This window comes from Dunckerocampus dactyliophorus, chromosome 5, assembly GCF_027744805.1.
Source record: "Dunckerocampus dactyliophorus isolate RoL2022-P2 chromosome 5, RoL_Ddac_1.1, whole genome shotgun sequence".
NCBI lineage: Eukaryota > Metazoa > Chordata > Actinopteri > Syngnathiformes > Syngnathidae > Dunckerocampus > Dunckerocampus dactyliophorus.
This window is the reverse complement of record NC_072823.1, coordinates 34,006,737-34,033,418: the sequence shown is the minus strand read 5'-3', so window position 1 is coordinate 34,033,418 and position 26,682 is coordinate 34,006,737.

Sequence of the window (26,682 nt, the reverse complement as noted above, 5' to 3'; positions counted from 1 at the left end):
ATCCTGATCTATTTAGCTTAAATATCAATATAGGATATGTATCCTGATATATTTAGGTTAAATATCAATAGAATATATGTATCCTGATATATTTAGGTTAAATATCAATATAGGATATGTATCCTGATATATTTAGGTTAAATATCAATATAGGATATGTATCCTGATATATTTAGGTTAAATATCAATAGAAGATATGTATCCTGATCTATTTAGCTTAAATATCAATATAGGATATGTATCCTGATATATTTAGGGTAAATATCAATATAGGATATGTATCCTGATATATTTAGGTTAAATATCAATATAGGATATGTATCCTGATATGTTTAGGTTAAATATCAATACAGGATATGTATCCTGATATATTTAGGTTAAATATCAATACAGGATATGTATCCTGATATATTTAGGGTAAATATCAATATAGGATATGTATCCTGATATATTTAGGTTAAATATCAATCGAAGATATGTATCCTGATATATTTAGGTTAAATATCAATATAGGATATGTATCCTGATATATTTAGGTTAAATATCAATAGAATATATGTATCCTGATATATTTAGGTTAAATATCAATATAGGATATGTATCCTGATATATTTAGGTTAAATATCAATATAGGATATGTATCCTGATATATTTAGGTTAAATATCAATAGAAGATATGTATCCTGATATATTTAGGTTAAATATCAAAAGAAGATATGTATCCTGATATATTTAGGTTAAATATCAATAGAAGATATGTATCCTGATATATTTAGGTTAAATATCAATACAGAATATGTATCCTGATATATTTAGGTTAAATATCAATAGAGATATGTATCCTGATATATTTAGGTTAAATATCAATATAAGATATGTATCCTGATATATTTAGGTTAAATATCAATAGAAGATATGTATCCTGATATATTTAGGTTAAATATCAATCGAAGATATGTATCCTGATATATGTAGGTTAAATATCAATATAGGATATGTATCCTGATATATTTAGGTTAAATATCAATAGAAGATATGTATCCTGATATATTTAGGTTAAATATCAATATAGGATATGTATCCTGATATATGTAGGTTAAATATCAATATAGGATATGTATCCTGATATATTTAGGTTAAATATCAATCGAAGATATGTATCCTGATATATGTAGGTTAAATATCAATATAGGATATGTATCCTGATATGTTTAGGTTAAATATCAATACAGGATATGTATCCTGATTTATTTAGGTTAAATATCAATATAGGATATGTATCCTGATATATTTAGGTTAAATATCAATATAGGATATGTATCCTGATATATTTAGGTTAAATATCAATACAGAATATGTATCCTGATATATTTAGGTTAAATATCAATAGAAGATATGTATCCTGATATATTTAGGTTAAATATCAATATAAGATATGTATCCTGATATATTTAGGTTAAATATCAATAGAAGATATGTATCCTGATATATTTAGGTTAAATATCAATCGAAGATATGTATCCTGATATATGTAGGTTAAATATCAATATAGGATATGTATCCTGATATATTTAGGTTAAATATCAATAGAAGATATGTATCCTGATATATTTAGGTTAAATATCAATATAGGATATGTATCCTGATATATTTAGGTTAAATATCAATAGAAGATATGTATCCTGATATATTTAGGTTAAATATCAATAGAAGATATGTATCCTGATATATTTAGGTTAAATATCAATAGAAGATATGTATCCTGATATATTTAGGTTAAATATCAATATAGGATATGTATCCTGATATATTTAGGTTAAATATCAATAGAAGATATGTATCCTGATCTATTTAGCTTAAATATCAATATAGGATATGTATCCTGATATATTTACGTTAAATATCAATAGAAGATATGTATCCTGATCTATTTAGGTTAAATATCAATATAGGATATGTATCCTGATATATTTAGCTTAAATATCAATATTGGATATGTATCCTGATATATTTAGGTTAAATATCAATATAGGATATGTATCCTAAAATATTTAGGTTAAATATCAATAGAAGATATGTATCCTGATATATTTAGCTTAAATATCAATATAGGATATGTATCCTGATATATTTAGGTTAAATATCAATAGAAGATATGTATCCTAATATATTTAGGTAAATATCAATACAGGATATGTATCCTGATATATTTAGGGTAAATATCAATATAGGATATGTATCCTGATATATTTAGGGTAAATATCAATATTTAGCCTAAATATCAATAGAAGATATGTATCCTGATCTATTTAGGTTAAATATCAATATAGGATATGTATCCTGATATATTTAGCTTAAATATCAATATTGGATATGTATCCTGATATATTTAGGTTAAATATCAATATAGGATATGTATCCTAAAATATTTAGGTTAAATATCAATAGAAGATATGTATCCTGATATATTTAGGTTAAATATCAATATAGGATATGTATCCTGATATATTTAGGTTAAATATCAATTTAGGATATGTATCCTGATATATTTAGGTTAAATATCAATAGAAGATATGTATCCTGATATATTTAGGTTAAATATCAATTCAGGATATGTATCCTGATATATTTAGGTTAAATATCAATAGAAGATATGTATCCTGATATATTTAGGTTAAATATCAATAGAAGATATGTATTCTGATATATTTAGGTTAAATATCAATTCAGGATATGTATCCTGATATATTTAGGTTAAATATCAATAGAAGATATGTATCCTGATATATTTAGGTTAAATATCAATTCAGGATATGTATCCTGATATATTTAGGTTAAATATCAATAGAAGATATGTATCCTGATATATTTAGGTTAAATATCAATAGAAGATATGTATCCTGATATATTTAGGTTAAATATCAATATAGGATATGTATCCTGATATATTTAGGTTAAATATCAATAGAAGATATGTATCCTGATCTATTTAGCTTAAATATCAATATAGGATATGTATCCTGATATATTTAGGTTAAATATCAATAGAAGATATGTATCCTAATATATTTAGGTTAAATATCAATTCAGGATATGTATCCTGATATATTTAGGTTAAATATCAATAGAAGATATGTATCCTGATATATTTAGGTTAAATATCAATAGAAGATATGTATCCTGATATATTTAGGTTAAATATCAATATAGGATATGTATCCTGATATATTTAGGTTAAATATCAATAGAAGATATGTATCCTGATCTATTTAGCTTAAATATCAATATAGGATATGTATCCTGATATATTTAGGTTAAATATCAATAGAAGATATGTATCCTAATATATTTAGGTTAAATATCAATACAGGATATGTATCCTGATATATTTAGGTTAAATATCAATTCAGGATATGTATCCTGATATATTTAGATAAATATCAATAGAAGATATGTATCCTGATATATTTAGGTTAAATATCAATAGAAGATATGTATCCTGATATATTTAGGTTAAATATCAATATAGGATATGTATCCTGATATATTTAGGTTAAATATCAATATAGGATATGTATCCTAAAATATTTAGGTTAAATATCAATAGAAGATATGTATCCTGATTTATTTAGGTTAAATATCAATATAGGATATGTATCCTGATGTATTTAGGTTAAATATCAATAGAAGATATGTATCCTGATATATTTAGGTTAAATATCAATAGAAGATATGTATCCTGATATATTTAGGTTAAATATCAATATAGAATATGTATCCTGATATATTTAGGTTAAATATCAATAGAAGATATGTATCCTGATATGTTTAGGTTAAATATCAATATAAGATATGTATCCTGATATATTTAGGTTAAATATCAATAGAAGATATGTATCCTAATATATTTAGGTTAAATATCAATACATGATATGTATCCTGATATATTTAGGTTAAATATCAATATAGGATATGTATCCTGATATATTTAGGTTAAATATCAATAGAAGATATGTATCCTGATATATTTAGGTTAAATATCAATAGAAGATATGTATCCTGATATATTTAGGTTAAATATCAATTCAGGATATGTATCCTGATATATTTAGGTTAAATATCAATAGAAGATATGTATTCTGATATATTTAGGTTAAAAATCAATGTAGGATATGTATCCTGATATATTTAGGGTAAATATCAATATTTAGCTTAAATATCAATAGAAGATATGTATCCTGATATATTTAGGTTAAATATCAATATAGGATATGTATCCTGATATATTTAGATTAAATATCAATAGAAGATATGTATCCTGATATATTTAGGTTAAATATCAATAGAAGATATGTATCCTGATATATTTAGGTTAAATATCAATATAGGATATGTATCCTGATATATTTAAGTTAAATATAAATAGAAGATATGTATACTGATATATTTAGCTTAAATATCAATATAGGATATGTATCCTGATATATTTAAGTTAAATATAAATAGAAGATATGCATACTGATATATTTAGCTTAAATATCAATATAGGATATGTATCCTGATATATTTAGGGTAAATATCAATATTTAGCTTAAATATCAATAGAAGATATGTATCCTGATATATTTAGGTTAAATATCAATATAGGATATGTATCCTGATATATTTAGGTTAAATATCAATAGAAGATATGTATCCTGATATATTTAGGTTAAATATCAATATAGGATGTGTATCCTGATATATTTAGGTTAAATATCAATAGAAGATATGTATCCTGATATATTTAGGTTAAATATCAATAGAAGATATGTATCCTGATATATTTAGGTTAAATATCAATATAGGATGTGTATCCTGATATATTTAGGTTAAATATCAATAGAAGATATGTATCCTGATATATTTAGGTTAAATATCAATAGAAGATATGTATCCTGATATATTTAGGTTAAATATCAATATAGGATATGTATCCTGATATATTTAGGTTAAATATCAATAGAAGATATGTATCCTGATCTATTTAGCTTAAATATCAATATAGGATATGTATCCTGATATATTTAGGTTAAATATCAATAGAAGATATGTATCCTAATATATTTAGGTTAAATATCAATACAGGATATGTATCCTGATATATTTAGGTTAAATATCAATTCAGGATATGTATCCTGATATATTTAGTTAAATATCAATAGAAGATATGTATCCTGATATATTTAGGTTAAATATCAATAGAAGATATGTATCCTGATATATTTAGGTTAAATATCAATATAGGATATGTATCCTGATATATTTAGGTTAAATATCAATATAGGATATGTATCCTAAAATATTTAGGTTAAATATCAATAGAAGATATGTATCCTGATTTATTTAGGTTAAATATCAATATAGGATATGTATCCTGATGTATTTAGGTTAAATATCAATAGAAGATATGTATCCTGATATATTTAGGTTAAATATCAATAGAAGATATGTATCCTGATATATTTAGGTTAAATATCAATATAGAATATGTATCCTGATATATTTAGGTTAAATATCAATAGAAGATATGTATCCTGATATGTTTAGGTTAAATATCAATATAAGATATGTATCCTGATATATTTAGGTTAAATATCAATAGAAGATATGTATCCTAATATATTTAGGTTAAATATCAATACAGGATATGTATCCTGATATATTTAGGTTAAATATCAATATAGGATATGTATCCTGATATATTTAGGTTAAATATCAATAGAAGATATGTATCCTGATATATTTAGGTTAAATATCAATAGAAGATATGTATCCTGATATATTTAGGTTAAATATCAATTCAGGATATGTATCCTGATATATTTAGGTTAAATATCAATAGAAGATATGTATTCTGATATATTTAGGTTAAAAATCAATGTAGGATATGTATCCTGATATATTTAGGGTAAATATCAATATTTAGCTTAAATATCAATAGAAGATATGTATCCTGATATATTTAGGTTAAATATCAATATAGGATATGTATCCTGATATATTTAGATTAAATATCAATAGAAGATATGTATCCTGATATATTTAGGTTAAATATCAATAGAAGATATGTATCCTGATATATTTAGGTTAAATATCAATATAGGATATGTATCCTGATATATTTAAGTTAAATATAAATAGAAGATATGTATACTGATATATTTAGCTTAAATATCAATATAGGATATGTATCCTGATATATTTAAGTTAAATATAAATAGAAGATATGCATACTGATATATTTAGCTTAAATATCAATATAGGATATGTATCCTGATATATTTAGGGTAAATATCAATATTTAGCTTAAATATCAATAGAAGATATGTATCCTGATATATTTAGGTTAAATATCAATATAGGATATGTATCCTGATATATTTAGGTTAAATATCAATGTAAGATATGTATCCTGATCTATTTAGCTTAAATATCAATGTAGGATATGTATCCTGATATATTTAGGTTAAATATCAATATAGGATATGTATCCTGATATATTTAGGTTAAATATCAATAGAAGATATGTATCCTAAAATATTTAGGTTAAATATCAATAGAAGATATGTATCCTGATATATTTAGGTTAAATATCAATTCAGGATATGTATCCTGATATATTTAGGTTAAATATCAATAGAAGATATGTATTCTGATATATTTAGGTTAAATATCAATGTAGGATATGTATCCTGATATATTTAGATTAAATATCAATAGAAAATATGTATCCTGATATATTTAGGTTAAATATCAATAGAAGATATGTATCCTGATATATTTAGGTTAAATATCAATATAGGATATGTATCCTGATATATTTAGCTTAAATATCAATATAGGATATGTATCCTGATATATTTAGGTTAAATATCAATATAGGATATGTATCCTGATATATTTAGGTTAAATATCAATAGAAGATATGTATCCTGATATATTTAGGTTAAATATCAATAGAAGATATGTATCCTGATATATTTAGGTTAAATATCAATTCAGGATATGTATCCTGATATATTTAGGTTAAATATCAATATAGGATATGTATCCTGATATATTTAGGTTAAATATCAATAGAAGATATGTATCCTGATCTATTTAGCTTAAATATCAATATAGGATATGTATCCTGATATATTTAGGTTAAATATCAATATAGGATATGTATCCTGATATATTTAGGTTAAATATCAATCGAAGATATGTATCCTGATATATTTAGGTTAAATATCAATATAGGATATGTATCCTGATATATTTAGGTTAAATATCAATATAGGATATGTATCCTGATATATTTAGGTTAAATATCAATAGAAGATATGTATCCTGATATATTTAGGTAAAAATATCAATAGAAGACATGTATCCTGATATATTTAGGTAAAAATATCAATAGAAGATATGTATCCTGATATATTTATGTTAAATATCAATAGAGGATATGTATCCTGATATATTTAGGATAAATATCAATTCAGGATATGTATCCTGATATATTTAGCTTAAATATCAATATAGGATATGTATCCTGATATATTTAGGTTAAATATCAATATAGGATATGTATCCTAAAATATTTAGGTTAAATATCAATAGAAGATATGTATCCTGATTTATTTAGGTTAAATATTAATATAGGATATGTATCCTGATATATTTAGGTTAAATGTCAATATAGGATATGTATCCTGATATATTTAGGTTAAATATCAATAGAATATATGTATCCTGATATATTTAGGTTAAATATCAATATAGGATATGTATCCTGATATATTTAGGGTAAATATCAATATAGGATATGTATCCTGATATATTTAGATAAATATCAATAGAAGATATGTATCCTGATATATTTAGGTTAAATATCAATATAGGATATGTATCCTGATATGTTTAGGTTAAATATCAATACAGGATATGTATCCTGATATATTTAGGTTAAATATCAATACAGGATATGTATCCTGATATATTTAGGGTAAATATCAATATAGGATATGTATCCTGATATATTTAGGTTAAATATCAATCGAAGATATGTATCCTGATATATTTAGGTTAAATATCAATATAGGATATGTATCCTGATATGTTTAGGTTAAATATCAATACAGGATATGTATCCTGATATATTTAGGTTAAATATCAATATAGGATATGTATCCTGATATATTTAGGTTAAATATCAATAGAAGATATGTATCCTGATATATTTAGGTTAAATATCAATATAGGATGTGTATCCTGATATATTTAGGTTAAATATCAATAGAAGATATGTATCCTGATATATTTAGGTTAAATATCAATAGAAGATATGTATCCTGATATATTTAGGTTAAATATCAATAGAAGATATGTATCCTGATATATTTAGGTTAAATATCAATATAGGATATGTATCCTGATATATTTAGGTTAAATATCAATAGAAGATATGTATCCTGATCTATTTAGCTTAAATATCAATATAGGATATGTATCCTGATATATTTAGGTTAAATATCAATAGAAGATATGTATCCTAATATATTTAGGTTAAATATCAATACAGGATATGTATCCTGATATATTTAGGTTAAATATCAATTCAGGATATGTATCCTGATATATTTAGATAAATATCAATAGAAGATATGTATCCTGATATATTTAGGTTAAATATCAATTCAGGATATGTATCCTGATATATTTAGGTTAAATATCAATATAGGATATGTATCCTGATATATTTAGGTTAAATATCAATAGAATATATGTATCCTGATATATTTAGGTTAAATATCAATAGAATATATGTATCCTGATATATTTAGGTTAAATATCAATATAGGATATGTATCCTGATATATTTATGGTAAATATCAATATAGGATATGTATCCTGATATATTTAGGTTAAATATCAATCGAAGATATGTATCCTGATATATGTAGGTTAAATATCAATATAGGATATGTATCCTGATATATTTAGGTTAAATATCAATATAGGATATGTATCCTGATATATTTAGGTTAAATATCAATAGAATATATGTATCCTGATATATTTAGGTTAAATATCAATAGAATATATGTATCCTGATATATTTAGGTTAAATATCAATATAGGATATGTATCCTGATATATTTAGGTTAAATATCAATAGAATATATGTATCCTGATATATTTAGGTTAAATATCAATAGAAGATATGTATCCTGATCTATTTAGCTTAAATATCAATATAGGATATGTATCCTGATATATTTAGGTTAAATATCAATAGAAGATATGTATCCTAATATATTTAGGTTAAATATCAATACAGGATATGTATCCTGATATATTTAGGTTAAATATCAATTCAGGATATGTATCCTGATATATTTAGATAAATATCAATAGAAGATATGTATCCTGATATATTTAGGTTAAATATCAATAGAAGATATGTATCCTGATATATTTAGGTTAAATATCAATATAGGATATGTATCCTGATATATTTAGGTTAAATATCAATATAGGATATGTATCCTAAAATATTTAGGTTAAATATCAATAGAAGATATGTATCCTGATTTATTTAGGTTAAATATCAATATAGGATATGTATCCTGATGTATTTAGGTTAAATATCAATAGAAGATATGTATCCTGATATATTTAGGTTAAATATCAATAGAAGATATGTATCCTGATATATTTAGGTTAAATATCAATATAGAATATGTATCCTGATATATTTAGGTTAAATATCAATAGAAGATATGTATCCTGATATGTTTAGGTTAAATATCAATATAAGATATGTATCCTGATATATTTAGGTTAAATATCAATAGAAGATATGTATCCTAATATATTTAGGTTAAATATCAATACAGGATATGTATCCTGATATATTTAGGTTAAATATCAATATAGGATATGTATCCTGATATATTTAGGTTAAATATCAATAGAAGATATGTATCCTGATATATTTAGGTTAAATATCAATAGAAGATATGTATCCTGATATATTTAGGTTAAATATCAATTCAGGATATGTATCCTGATATATTTAGGTTAAATATCAATAGAAGATATGTATTCTGATATATTTAGGTTAAAAATCAATGTAGGATATGTATCCTGATATATTTAGGGTAAATATCAATATTTAGCTTAAATATCAATAGAAGATATGTATCCTGATATATTTAGGTTAAATATCAATATAGGATATGTATCCTGATATATTTAGATTAAATATCAATAGAAGATATGTATCCTGATATATTTAGGTTAAATATCAATAGAAGATATGTATCCTGATATATTTAGGTTAAATATCAATATAGGATATGTATCCTGATATATTTAGGTTAAATATCAATGTAGGATATGTATCCTGATCTATTTAGCTTAAATATCAATGTAGGATATGTATCCTGATATATTTAGGTTAAATATCAATATAGGATATGTATCCTGATATATTTAGGTTAAATATCAATAGAAGATATGTATCCTAAAATATTTAGGTTAAATATCAATAGAAGATATGTATCCTGATATATTTAGGTTAAATATCAATTCAGGATATGTATCCTGATATATTTAGGTTAAATATCAATAGAAGATATGTATTCTGATATATTTAGGTTAAATATCAATGTAGGATATGTATCCTGATATATTTAGATTAAATATCAATAGAAGATATGTATCCTGATATATTTAGGTTAAATATCAATAGAAGATATGTATCCTGATATATTTAGGTTAAATATCAATATAGGATATGTATCCTGATATATTTAGCTTAAATATCAATATAGGATATGTATCCTGATATATTTAGGTTAAATATCAATATAGGATATGTATCCTGATATATTTAGGTTAAATATCAATAGAAGATATGTATCCTGATATATTTAGGTTAAATATCAATAGAAGATATGTATCCTGATATATTTAGGTTAAATATCAATATAGGATATGTATCCTGATATATTTAGGTTAAATATCAATAGAATATATGTATCCTGATATATTTAGGTTAAATATCAATCGAAGATATGTATCCTGATATATGTAGGTTAAATATCAATATAGGATATGTATCCTGATATGTTTAGGTTAAATATCAATACAGGATATGTATCCTGATATATTTAGGTTAAATATCAATAGAAGATATGTATCCTGATATATTTAGGTTAAATATCAATATAGGATATGTATCCTGATATATTTAGGGTAAATATCAATATAGGATATGTATCCTGATATATTTAGGTTAAATATCAATCGAAGATATGTATCCTGATATATTTAGGTTAAATATCAATATAGGATATGTATCCTGATATGTTTAGGTTAAATATCAATACAGGATATGTATCCTGATATATTTAGGTTAAATATCAATTCAGGATATGTATCCTGATATATTTAGGGTAAATATCAATATAGGATATGTATCCTGATATATTTAGGTTAAATATCAATCGAAGATATGTATCCTGATATATTTAGGTTAAATATCAATATAGGATATGTATCCTGATATATTTAGGTTAAATATCAATATAGGATATGTATCCTGATATATTTAGGTTAAATATCAATACAGGATATGTATCCTGATATATTTAGGTTAAATATCAATATAGGATATGTATCCTGATATATTTAGGTTAAATATCAATATAGAATATGTATCCTGATATATTTAGGTTAAATATCAATACAGGATATGTATCCTGATATATTTAGGTTAAATATCAATATAGGATATGTATCCTGATTTATTTAGGTTAAATATCAATATAGGATATGTATCCTGATATATTTAGGTTAAATATCAATCGAAGATATGTATCCTGATATATTTAGGTTAAATATCAACATAGGATATGTATCCTGATATATTTAGGTTAAATATCAATATAGGATATGTATCCTGATATATTTACGTTAAATATCAATAGAAGATATGTATCCTGATATATTTAGGTAAAAATATCAATAGAAGACATGTATCCTGATATATTTAGGTAAAAATATCAATAGAAGATATGTATCCTGATATATTTATGTTAAATATCAATAGAAGATATGTATCCTGATATATTTAGGATAAATATCAATTCAGGATATGTATCCTGATATATTTAGCTTAAATATCAATATAGGATATGTATCCTGATATATTTAGGTTAAATATCAATATAGGATATGTATCCTAAAATATTTAGGTTAAATATCAATAGAAGATATGTATCCTGATTTATTTAGGTTAAATATTAATATAGGATATGTATCCTGATATATTTAGGTTAAATGTCAATATAGGATATGTATCCTGATATATTTAGGTTAAATATCAATAGAATATATGTATCCTGATATATTTAGGTTAAATATCAATCGAAGATATGTATCCTGATATATGTAGGTTAAATATCAATATAGGATATGTATCCTGATATGTTTAGGTTAAATATCAATACAGGATATGTATCCTAAAATATTTAGGTTAAATATCAATATAGGATATGTATCCTGATATATTTAGGTTAAATATCAATATAGGATATGTATCCTAAAATATTTAGGTTAAATATCAATAGAAGATATGTATCCTGATATATTTAGGTTAAATATCAATTCAGGATATGTATCCTGATATATTTAGGTTAAATATCAATAGAAGATATGTATTCTGATATATTTAGGTTAAATATCAATGTAGGATATGTATCCTGATATATTTAGGGTAAATATCAATATTTAGCTTAAATATCAATAGAAGATATGTATCCTGATATATTTAGGTTAAATATCAATATAGGATATGTATCCTGATATATTTAGATTAAATATCAATAGAAGATATGTATCCTGATATATTTAGGTTAAATATCAATAGAAGATATGTATCCTGATATATTTAGGTTAAATATCAATATAGGATATGTATCCTGATATATTTAAGTTAAATATAAATAGAAGATATGTATACTGATATATTTAGCTTAAATATCAATATAGGATATGTATCCTGATATATTTAGGGTAAATATCAATATAGGATATGTATCCTGATATATTTAGGTTAAATATCAATATAGGATATGTATCCTGATATATTTAGGTTAAATATCAATATAGGATATGTATCCTGATATATTTAGGTTAAATATCAATAGAATATATGTATCCTGATATATTTAGGTTAAATATCAATATAGGATATGTATCCTGATATATTTAAGTTAAATATAAATAGAAGATATGCATACTGATATATTTAGCTTAAATATCAATATAGGATATGTATCCTGATATATTTAGGGTAAATATCAATATTTAGCTTAAATATCAATAGAAGATATGTATCCTGATATATTTAGGTTAAATATCAATATAGGATATGTATCCTGATATATTTAGGTTAAATATCAATGTAGGATATGTATCCTGATCTATTTAGCTTAAATATCAATGTAGGATATGTATCCTGATATATTTAGGTTAAATATCAATATAGGATATGTATCCTGATATATTTAGGTTAAATATCAATAGAAGATATGTATCCTGATATATTTAGGTTAAATATCAATATAGGATATGTATCCTGATATATTTAGGTTAAATATCAATAGAAGATATGTATCCTGATCTATTTAGCTTAAATATCAATATAGAATATGTATCCTGATATATTTAGGTTAAATATCAATATAAGATATGTATCCTGATATATTTAGGTTAAATATCAATATAAGATATGTATCCTGATATATTTAGGTTAAATATCAATAGAAGATATGTATCCTAATATATTTAGGTTAAATATCAATACAGGATATGTATCCTGATATATTTAGGTTAAATATCAATAGAAGATATGTATCCTGATATATTTAGGTTAAATATCAATATAGGATATGTATCCTGATATATTTAGGTTAAATATCAATAGAATATATGTATCCTGATATATTTAGGTTAAATATCAATATAGGATATGTATCCTGATATATTTAGGTTAAATATCAATAGAATATATGTATCCTGATATATTTAGGTTAAATATCAATAGAAGATATGTATCCTGATATATTTAGGTTAAATATCAATATAGGATATGTATCCTGATATATTTAGGTTAAATATCAATATAGGATATGTATCCTAAAATATTTAGGTTAAATATCAATAGAAGATATGTATCCTGATTTATTTAGGTTAAATATCAATATAGGATATGTATCCTGATATATTTAGGTTAAATATCAATATAGGATATGTATCCTGATATATTTAGGTTAAATATCAATAGAATATATGTATCCTGATATATTTAGGTTAAATATCAATCGAAGATATGTATCCTGATATATGTAGGTTAAATATCAATATAGGATATGTATCCTGATATGTTTAGGTTAAATATCAATACAGGATATGTATCCTAAAATATTTAGGTTAAATATCAATATAGGATATGTATCCTGATATATTTAGGTTAAATATCAATATAGGATATGTATCCTAAAATATTTAGGTTAAATATCAATAGAAGATATGTATCCTGATATATTTAGGTTAAATATCAATTCAGGATATGTATCCTGATATATTTAGGTTAAATATCAATAGAAGATATGTATTCTGATATATTTAGGTTAAATATCAATGTAGGATATGTATCCTGATATATTTAGGGTAAATATCAATATTTAGCTTAAATATCAATAGAAGATATGTATCCTGATATATTTAGGTTAAATATCAATATAGGATATGTATCCTGATATATTTAGATTAAATATCAATAGAAGATATGTATCCTGATATATTTAGGTTAAATATCAATAGAAGATATGTATCCTGATATATTTAGGTTAAATATCAATATAGGATATGTATCCTGATATATTTAAGTTAAATATAAATAGAAGATATGTATACTGATATATTTAGCTTAAATATCAATATAGGATATGTATCCTGATATATTTAGGGTAAATATCAATATAGGATATGTATCCTGATATATTTAGGTTAAATATCAATATAGGATATGTATCCTGATATATTTAGGTTAAATATCAATATAGGATATGTATCCTGATATATTTAGGTTAAATATCAATAGAATATATGTATCCTGATATATTTAGGTTAAATATCAATATAGGATATGTATCCTGATATATTTAGGTTAAATATCAATATAGGATATGTATCCTGATATATTTAGGTTAAATATCAATAGAAGATATGTATCCTGATCTATTTAGCTTAAATATCAACATAGGATATGTATCCTGATATATTTAGGGTAAATATCAATATAGGATATGTATCCTGATATATTTAGGTTAAATATCAATCGAAGATATGTATCCTGATATATGTAGGTTAAATATCAATATAGGATATGTATCCTGATATGTTTAGGTTAAATATCAATACAGGATTCGTATCCTAAAATATTTAGGTTAAATATCAATATAGGATATGTATCCTGATATATTTAGGTTAAATATCAATATAGGATATGTATCCTAAAATATTTAGGTTCAATATCAATAGAAGATATGTATCCTGATATATTTAGGTTAAATATCAATTCAGGATATGTATCCTGATATATTTAGGTTAAATATCAATAGAAGATATGTATTCTGATATATTTAGGTTAAATATCAATGTAGGATATGTATCCTGATATATTTAGGGTAAATATCAATATTTAGCTTAAATATCAATAGAAGATATGTATCCTGATATATTTAGGTTAAATATCAATATAGGATATGTATCCTGATATATTTAGATTAAATATCAATAGAAGATATGTATCCTGATATATTTAGGTTAAATATCAATAGAAGATATGTATCCTGATATATTTAGGTTAAATATCAATATAGGATATGTATCCTGATATATTTAAGTTAAATATAAATAGAAGATATGTATACTGATATATTTAGCTTAAATATCAATATAGGATATGTATCCTGATATATTTAAGTTAAATATAAATAGAAGATATGCATACTGATATATTTAGCTTAAATATCAATATAGGATATGTATCCTGATATATTTAGGGTAAATATCAATATTTAGCTTAAATATCAATAGAAGATATGTATCCTGATATATTTAGGTTAAATATCAATATAGGATATGTATCCTGATATATTTAGGTTAAATATCAATGTAGGATATGTATCCTGATCTATTTAGCTTAAATATCAATGTAGGATATGTATCCTGATATATTTAGGTTAAATATCAATATAGGATATGTATCCTGATATATTTAGGTTAAATATCAATAGAAGATATGTATCCTAAAATATTTAGGTTAAATATCAATAGAAGATATGTATCCTGATATATTTAGGTTAAATATCAATTCAGGATATGTATCCTGATATATTTAGGTTAAATATCAATAGAAGATATGTATTCTGATATATTTAGGTTAAATATCAATGTAGGATATGTATCCTGATATATTTAGATTAAATATCAATAGAAGATATGTATCCTGATATATTTAGGTTAAATATCAATAGAAGATATGTATCCTGATATATTTAGGTTAAATATCAATATAGGATATGTATCCTGATATATTTAGCTTAAATATCAATATAGGATATGTATCCTGATATATTTAGGTTAAATATCAATATAGGATATGTATCCTGATATATTTAGGTTAAATATCAATAGAAGATATGTATCCTGATATATTTAGGTTAAATATCAATAGAAGATATGTATCCTGATATATTTAGGTTAAATATCAATTCAGGATATGTATCCTGATATATTTAGGTTAAATATCAATATAGGATATGTATCCTGATATATTTAGATTAAATGTCAATAGAAGATATGTATCCTGATATATTTAGGTTAAATATCAATATAGGATATGTATCCTGATATATTTAGGTTAAATATCAATATAGGATATGTATCCTGATATATTTAGGTTAAATATCAATATAGGATATGTATCCTAAAATATTTAGGTTAAATATCAATAGAAGATATGTATCCTGATTTATTTAGGTTAAATATCAATATAGGATATGTATCCTGATATATTTAGGTTAAATATCAATATAGGATATGTATCCTGATATATTTAGGTTAAATATCAATAGAAGATATGTATCCTGATATATTTAGGTTAAATATCAATATAGGATATGTATCCTGATATATTTAGGTTAAATATCAATAGAAGATATGTATCCTGATATATTTAGGTTAAATATCAATAGAAGATATGTATCCTGATATATTTAGGTCAAATATCAATATAGGATATGTATCCTGATATATTTAGGTTAAATATCAATAGAAGATATGTATCCTGATCTATTTAGCTTAAATATCAATATAGAATATGTATCCTGATATATTTAGGTTAAATATCAATATAAGATATGTATCCTGATATATTTAGGTTAAATATCAATATAAGATATGTATCCTGATATATTTAGGTTAAATATCAATAGAAGATATGTATCCTAATATATTTAGGTTAAATATCAATACAGGATATGTATCCTGATATATTTAGGTTAAATATCAATAGAAGATATGTATCCTGATATATTTAGGTTAAATATCAATATAGGATATGTATCCTGATATATTTAGGTTAAATATCAATAGAATATATGTATCCTGATATATTTAGGTTAAATATCAATATAGGATATGTATCCTGATATATTTAGGTTAAATATCAATAGAATATATGTATCCTGATATATTTAGGTTAAATATCAATAGAAGATATGTATCCTGATATATTTAGGTTAAATATCAATATAGGATATGTATCCTGATATATTTAGGTTAAATATCAATATAGGATATGTATCCTAAAATATTTAGGTTAAATATCAATAGAAGATATGTATCCTGATTTATTTAGGTTAAATATCAATATAGGATATGTATCCTGATATATTTAGGTTAAATATCAATATAGGATATGTATCCTGATATATTTAGGTTAAATATCAATAGAATATATGTATCCTGATATATTTAGGTTAAATATCAATCGAAGATATGTATCCTGATATATGTAGGTTAAATATCAATATAGGATATGTATCCTGATATGTTTAGGTTAAATATCAATACAGGATATGTATCCTAAAATATTTAGGTTAAATATCAATATAGGATATGTATCCTGATATATTTAGGTTAAATATCAATATAGGATATGTATCCTAAAATATTTAGGTTAAATATCAATAGAAGATATGTATCCTGATATATTTAGGTTAAATATCAATTCAGGATATGTATCCTGATATATTTAGGTTAAATATCAATAGAAGATATGTATTCTGATATATTTAGGTTAAATATCAATGTAGGATATGTATCCTGATATATTTAGGGTAAATATCAATATTTAGCTTAAATATCAATAGAAGATATGTATCCTGATATATTTAGGTTAAATATCAATATAGGATATGTATCCTGATATATTTAGGTTAAATATCAATAGAAGATATGTATCCTGATATATTTAGGTTAAATATCAATATAGGATATGTATCCTGATATATTTAAGTTAAATATAAATAGAAGATATGTATACTGATATATTTAGCTTAAATATCAATATAGGATATGTATCCTGATATATTTAAGTTAAATATAAATAGAAGATATGCATACTGATATATTTAGCTTAAATATCAATATAGGATATGTATCCTGATATATTTAGGGTAAATATCAATATTTAGCTTAAATATCAATAGAAGATATGTATCCTGATATATTTAGCTTAAATATCAATATAGGATATGTATCCTGATATATTTAAGTTAAATATAAATAGAAGATATGCATACTGATATATTTAGCTTAAATATCAATGTAGGATATGTATCCTGATATATTTAGGTTAAATATCAATATAGGATATGTATCCTGATATATTTAGGTTAAATATCAATAGAAGATATGTATCCTAAAATATTTAGGTTAAATATCAATAGAAGATATGTATCCTGATATATTTAGGTTAAATATCAATAGAATATATGTATCCTGATATATTTAGGTTAAATATCAATATAGGATATGTATCCTGATATATTTAGGTTAAATATCAATATAGGATATGTATCCTGATATATTTAGGTTAAATATCAATAGAAGATATGTATCCTGATCTATTTAGCTTAAATATCAATATAGGATATGTATCCTGATATATTTAGCTTAAATATCAATATAGGATATGTATCCTGATATATTTAGGGTAAATATCAATATAGGATATGTATCCTGATATATTTAGGTTAAATATCAATCGAAGATATGTATCCTGATATATTTAGGTTAAATATCAATATAGGATATGTATCCTGATATGTTTAGGTTAAATATCAATACAGGATATGTATCCTGATATATTTAGGTTAAATATCAATAGAAGATATGTATCCTGATATATTTAGGTTAAATATCAATATAGGATATGTATCCTGATATATTTAGGTTAAATATCAATAGAAGATATGTATCCTGATATATTTAGGTTAAATATCAATTGAAGATATGTATCCTGATATATTTAGGTTAAATATCAATATAGGATATGTATCCTGATATATTTAGGTTAAATATCAATAGAAGATATGTATCCTGATCTATTTAGCTTAAATATCAATATAGGATATGTATCCTGATATATTTAGGTTAAATATCAATAGAAGATATGTATCCTGATCTATTTAGCTTAAATATCAATATAGGATATGTATCCTGATATATTTAGGTTAAATATCAATAGAAGATATGTATCCTAATATATTTAGGTTAAATATCAATACAGGATATGTATCCTGATATATTTAGGTTAAATATCAATATAGGATATGTATCCTGATATATTTAGGTTACATATCAATAGAATATATGTATCCTGATATATTTAGGTTAAATATCAAGCGAAGATATGTATCCTGATATATGTAGGTTAAATATCAATATAGGATATGTATCCTGATATGTTTAGGTTAAATATCATAACAGGATATGTATCCTGATATATTTAGCTTAAACATCAATATAGGATATGTATCCTGATATATTTAGGTTAAATATCAATAGAAGATATGTATGCTAATATATTTAGGTTAAATATCAATATAGGATATGTATCCTGATATATTTAGGTTAAATATCAATAGAATATATGTATCCTGATATATTTAGGTTAAATATCAATATAGGATATGTATCCTGATATATTTAGGTTAAATATCAATATAGGATATGTATCCTGATATATTTAGGTTAAATATCAATAGAAGATATGTATCCTGATCTATTTAGCTTAAATATCAATATAGGATATGTATCCTGATATATTTAGGGTAAATATCAATATAGGATATGTATCCTGATATATTTAGGTTAAATATCAATAGAAGATATGTATCCTAATATATTTAGGTTAAATATCAATACAGGATATGTATCCTGATATATTTAGGTTAAATATCAATATAGGATATGTATCCTGATATATTTAGGTTACATATCAATAGAATATATGTATCCTGATATATTTAGGTTAAATATCAATATAGGATATGTATCCTGATATATTTAGGTTAAATATCAATATAGGATATGTATCCTGATATATTTAGGTTAAATATCAATATAGGATATGTATCCTGATATATTTAGGTTAAATATCAATCGAAGATATGTATCCTGATATATGTAGGTTAAATATCAATATAGGATATGTATCCTGATATGTTTAGGTTAAATATCAATACAGGATATGTATCCTGATATATTTAGCTTAAACATCAATATAGGATATGTATCCTGATATATTTAGGTTAAATATCAATAGAAGATATGTATCCTGATATATTTAGGTTAAATATCAATAGAAGATATGTATCCTGATATATTTAGGTTAAATATCAATATAGGATATGTATCCTGATGTATTTAGGTTAAATATCAATATAGGATATGTATCCTGATGTATTTAGGTTAAATATCAATAGATGATATGTATCCTCATATATTTAGGTTAAATATCAATAGAAGATATGTATCATGATGTATTTAGGTTAAATATCAATAGAAGATATGTATCCTCATATATTTAGGTTAAATATCAATAGAAGATATGTATCCTGATGTATTTAGGTTAAATATCAAGCGAAGATATGTATCCTAATATATTTAGGTTAAATATCAATATAGGATATGTATCCTGATGTATTTAGGTTAAATATCAAGAGAAGACATGTATCCTGATATATTTAGGTTAAATATCAATAGAAGATATGTATCCTGATGTATTTAGGTTAAATATGAATATAGGATATGTATTCTGATATATTTAGGTTAAATATCAATATAGGATATGTATCCTGATATATTTAGGTTAAATATCAATATAAGATATGTATCCTGATATATTTTGGTTAAATATCAATCGAAGATATGTATCCTGATATATTTAGGTTAAATATCAATAGAAGATATGTATCCTGATGTATTTAGGTTAAATATCAATAGAAGACATTTATCCTTATATATTTAGGTTAAATATGTATATAGGATATGTATTCTGATATATTTAGGTTAAATATCAATAGAAGATATGTATCCTGATGTATTTAGGTTAAATATCAATAGATGATGTGTATCCTGATATATTTAGGTTAAATATAAATGTAGGATATGTATCCTGATATATTTAGGTTAAATATCAATATAGGATATGTATCCTGATATATTTATGTTAAATATCAATATAATATATGTATCCTGATATATTTAGGTTAAATATCAATATAGGATATGTATCCTAAAATATTTAGGTTAAATATCAATAGAAGATATGTATCCTGATTTATTTAGGTTAAATATCAATATAGGATATGTATCCTGATATATTTAGGTTAAATATCAATATAGGATATGTATCCTAAAATATTTAGGTTAAATATCAATAAAAGATATGTATCCTGATTTATTTAGGTTAAATATCAATATAGGATATGTATCCTGATATATGTAGGTTAAATATCAATATAGGATATGTATCCTGATATATTTAGGTTAAATATCAGTAGAATATATGTATCCTGATATATTTAGGTTAAATATCAATATAGGATATGTATCCTGATATATTTAGGTTAAATATCAATATAGGATATGTATCCTGATATATTTAGGTTAAATATCAATAGAAGATATGTATCCTGATATATTTAGGTTAAATATCAATATAGGATATGTATCCTGATATATTTAGGTTAAATATCAATAGAAGATATGTATCCTGATATATTTAGGTTAAATATCAATAGAAGATATGTATCCTGATATATTTAGGTTAAATATCAATATAGGATATGTATCCTGATATATTTAGGTTAAATATCAATGTAGGATATGTATCCTGATATATTTAGGGTAAATATCAATATTTAGCTTAAATATCAATAGAAGATATGTATCCTGATATATTTAGGTTAAATATCAATATAGGATATGTATCCTGATATATTTAGATTAAATATCAATAGAAGATATGTATCCTGATATATTTAGGTTAAATATCAATAGAAGATATGTATCCTAATATATTTAGGTTAAATATCAATACAGGATATGTATCCTGATATATTTAGGTTAAATATCAATATAGGATATGTATCCTGATATATTTAGGTTACATATCAATAGAATATATGTATCCTGATATATTTAGGTTAAATATCAATATAGGATATGTATCCTGATATATTTAGGTTAAATATCAATATAGGATATGTATCCTGATTTATTTAGGTTAAATATCAATAGAAGATATGTATCCTGATATATTTAGGTTAAATATCAATATAGGATATGTATCCTGATATATTTAGGTTAAATATCAATATAGGATATGTATCCTGATATATTTAGGTTAAATATCAATCGAAGATATGTATCCTGATATATGTAGGTTAAATATCAATATAGGATATGTATCCTGATATGTTTAGGTTAAATATCAATACAGGATATGTATCCTGATATATTTAGCTTAAACATCAATATAGGATATGTATCCTGATATATTTAGGTTAAATATCAATAGAAGATATGTATCCTGATATATTTAGGTTAAATATCAATAGAAGATATGTATCCTGATATATTTAGGTTAAATATCAATATAGGATATGTATCCTGATGTATTTAGGTTAAATATCAATATAGGATATGTATCCTGATGTATTTAGGTTAAATATCAATAGATGATATGTATCCTCATATATTTAGGTTAAATATCAATAGAAGATATGTATCATGATGTATTTAGGTTAAATATCAATAGAAGATATGTATCCTCATATATTTAGGTTAAATATCAATAGAAGATATGTATCCTGATGTATTTAGGTTAAATATCAAGCGAAGATATGTATCCTAATATATTTAGGTTAAATATCAATATAGGATATGTATCCTGATGTATTTAGGTTAAATATCAAGAGAAGACATGTATCCTGATATATTTAGGTTAAATATCAATAGAAGATATGTATCCTGATGTATTTAGGTTAAATATGAATATAGGATATGTATTCTGATATATTTAGGTTAAATATCAATATAGGATATGTATCCTGATATATTTAGGTTAAATATCAATATAAGATATGTATCCTGATATATTTTGGTTAAATATCAATCGAAGATATGTATCCTGATATATTTAGGTTAAATATCAATAGAAGATATGTATCCTGATGTATTTAGGTTAAATATCAATAGAAGACATTTATCCTTATATATTTAGGTTAAATATGTATATAGGATATGTATTCTGATATATTTAGGTTAAATATCAATAGAAGATATGTATCCTGATGTATTTAGGTTAAATATCAATAGATGATGTGTATCCTGATATATTTAGGTTAAATATAAATGTAGGATATGTATCCTGATATATTTAGGTTAAATATCAATATAGGATATGTATCCTGATATATTTATGTTAAATATCAATATAATATATGTATCCTGATATATTTAGGTTAAATATCAATATAGGATATGTATCCTAAAATATTTAGGTTAAATATCAATAGAAGATATGTATCCTGATTTATTTAGGTTAAATATCAATATAGGATATGTATCCTGATATATTTAGGTTAAATATCAATATAGGATATGTATCCTAAAATATTTAGGTTAAATATCAATAAAAGATATGTATCCTGATTTATTTAGGTTAAATATCAATATAGGATATGTATCCTGATATATGTAGGTTAAATATCAATATAGGATATGTATCCTGATATATTTAGGTTAAATATCAGTAGAATATATGTATCCTGATATATTTAGGTTAAATATCAATATAGGATATGTATCCTGATATATTTAGGTTAAATATCAATATAGGATATGTATCCTGATATATTTAGGTTAAATATCAATAGAAGATATGTATCCTGATATATTTAGGTTAAATATCAATATAGGATATGTATCCTGATATATTTAGGTTAAATATCAATAGAAGATATGTATCCTGATATATTTAGGTTAAATATCAATAGAAGATATGTATCCTGATATATTTAGGTTAAATATCAATAGAAGATATGTATCCTGATATATTTAGGTTAAATATCAATATAGGATATGTATCCTGATATATTTAGGTTAAATATCAATGTAGGATATGTATCCTGATATATTTAGGGTAAATATCAATATTTAGCTTAAATATCAATAGAAGATATGTATCCTGATATATTTAGGTTAAATATCAATATAGGATATGTATCCTGATATATTTAGATTAAATATCAATAGAAGATATGTATCCTGATATATTTAGGTTAAATATCAATAGAAGATATGTATCCTAATATATTTAGGTTAAATATCAATACAGGATATGTATCCTGATATATTTAGGTTAAATATCAATATAGGATATGTATCCTGATATATTTAGGTTACATATCAATAGAATATATGTATCCTGATATATTTAGGTTAAATATCAATATAGGATATGTATCCTGATATATTTAGGTTAAATATCAATATAGGATATGTATCCTGATTTATTTAGGTTAAATATCAATAGAAGATATGTATCCTGATATATTTAGGTTAAATATCAATATAGGATATGTATCCTGATATATTTAGGTTAAATATCAATATAGGATATGTATCCTGATATATTTAGGTTAAATATCAATCGAAGATATGTATCCTGATATATGTAGGTTAAATATCAATATAGGATATGTATCCTGATATGTTTAGGTTAAATATCAATACAGGATATGTATCCTGATATATTTAGCTTAAACATCAATATAGGATATGTATCCTGATATATTTAGGTTAAATATCAATAGAAGATATGTATCCTGATATATTTAGGTTAAATATCAATAGAAGATATGTATCCTGATATATTTAGGTTAAATATCAATATAGGATATGTATCCTGATGTATTTAGGTTAAATATCAATATAGGATATGTATCCTGATGTATTTAGGTTAAATATCAATAGATGATATGTATCCTCATATATTTAGGTTAAATATCAATAGAAGATATGTATCATGATGTATTTAGGTTAAATATCAATAGAAGATATGTATCCTCATATATTTAGGTTAAATATCAATAGAAGATATGTATCCTGATGTATTTAGGTTAAATATCAAGCGAAGATATGTATCCTAATATATTTAGGTTAAATATCAATATAGGATATGTATCCTGATGTATTTAGGTTAAATATCAAGAGAAGACATGTATCCTGATATATTTAGGTTAAATATCAATAGAAGATATGTATCCTGATGTATTTAGGTTAAATATGAATATAGGATATGTATTCTGATATATTTAGGTTAAATATCAATATAGGATATGTATCCTGATATATTTAGGTTAAATATCAATATAAGATATGTATCCTGATATATTTTGGTTAAATATCAATCGAAGATATGTATCCTGATATATTTAGGTTAAATATCAATAGAAGATATGTATCCTGATGTATTTAGGTTAAATATCAATAGAAGACATTTATCCTTATATATTTAGGTTAAATATGTATATAGGATATGTATTCTGATATATTTAGGTTAAATATCAATAGAAGATATGTATCCTGATGTATTTAGGTTAAATATCAATAGATGATGTGTATCCTGATATATTTAGGTTAAATATAAATGTAGGATATGTATCCTGATATATTTAGGTTAAATATCAATATAGGATATGTATCCTGATATATTTATGTTAAATATCAATATAATATATGTATCCTGATATATTTAGGTTAAATATCAATATAGGATATGTATCCTAAAATATTTAGGTTAAATATCAATAGAAGATATGTATCCTGATTTATTTAGGTTAAATATCAATATAGGATATGTATCCTGATATATTTAGGTTAAATATCAATATAGGATATGTATCCTAAAATATTTAGGTTAAATATCAATAAAAGATATGT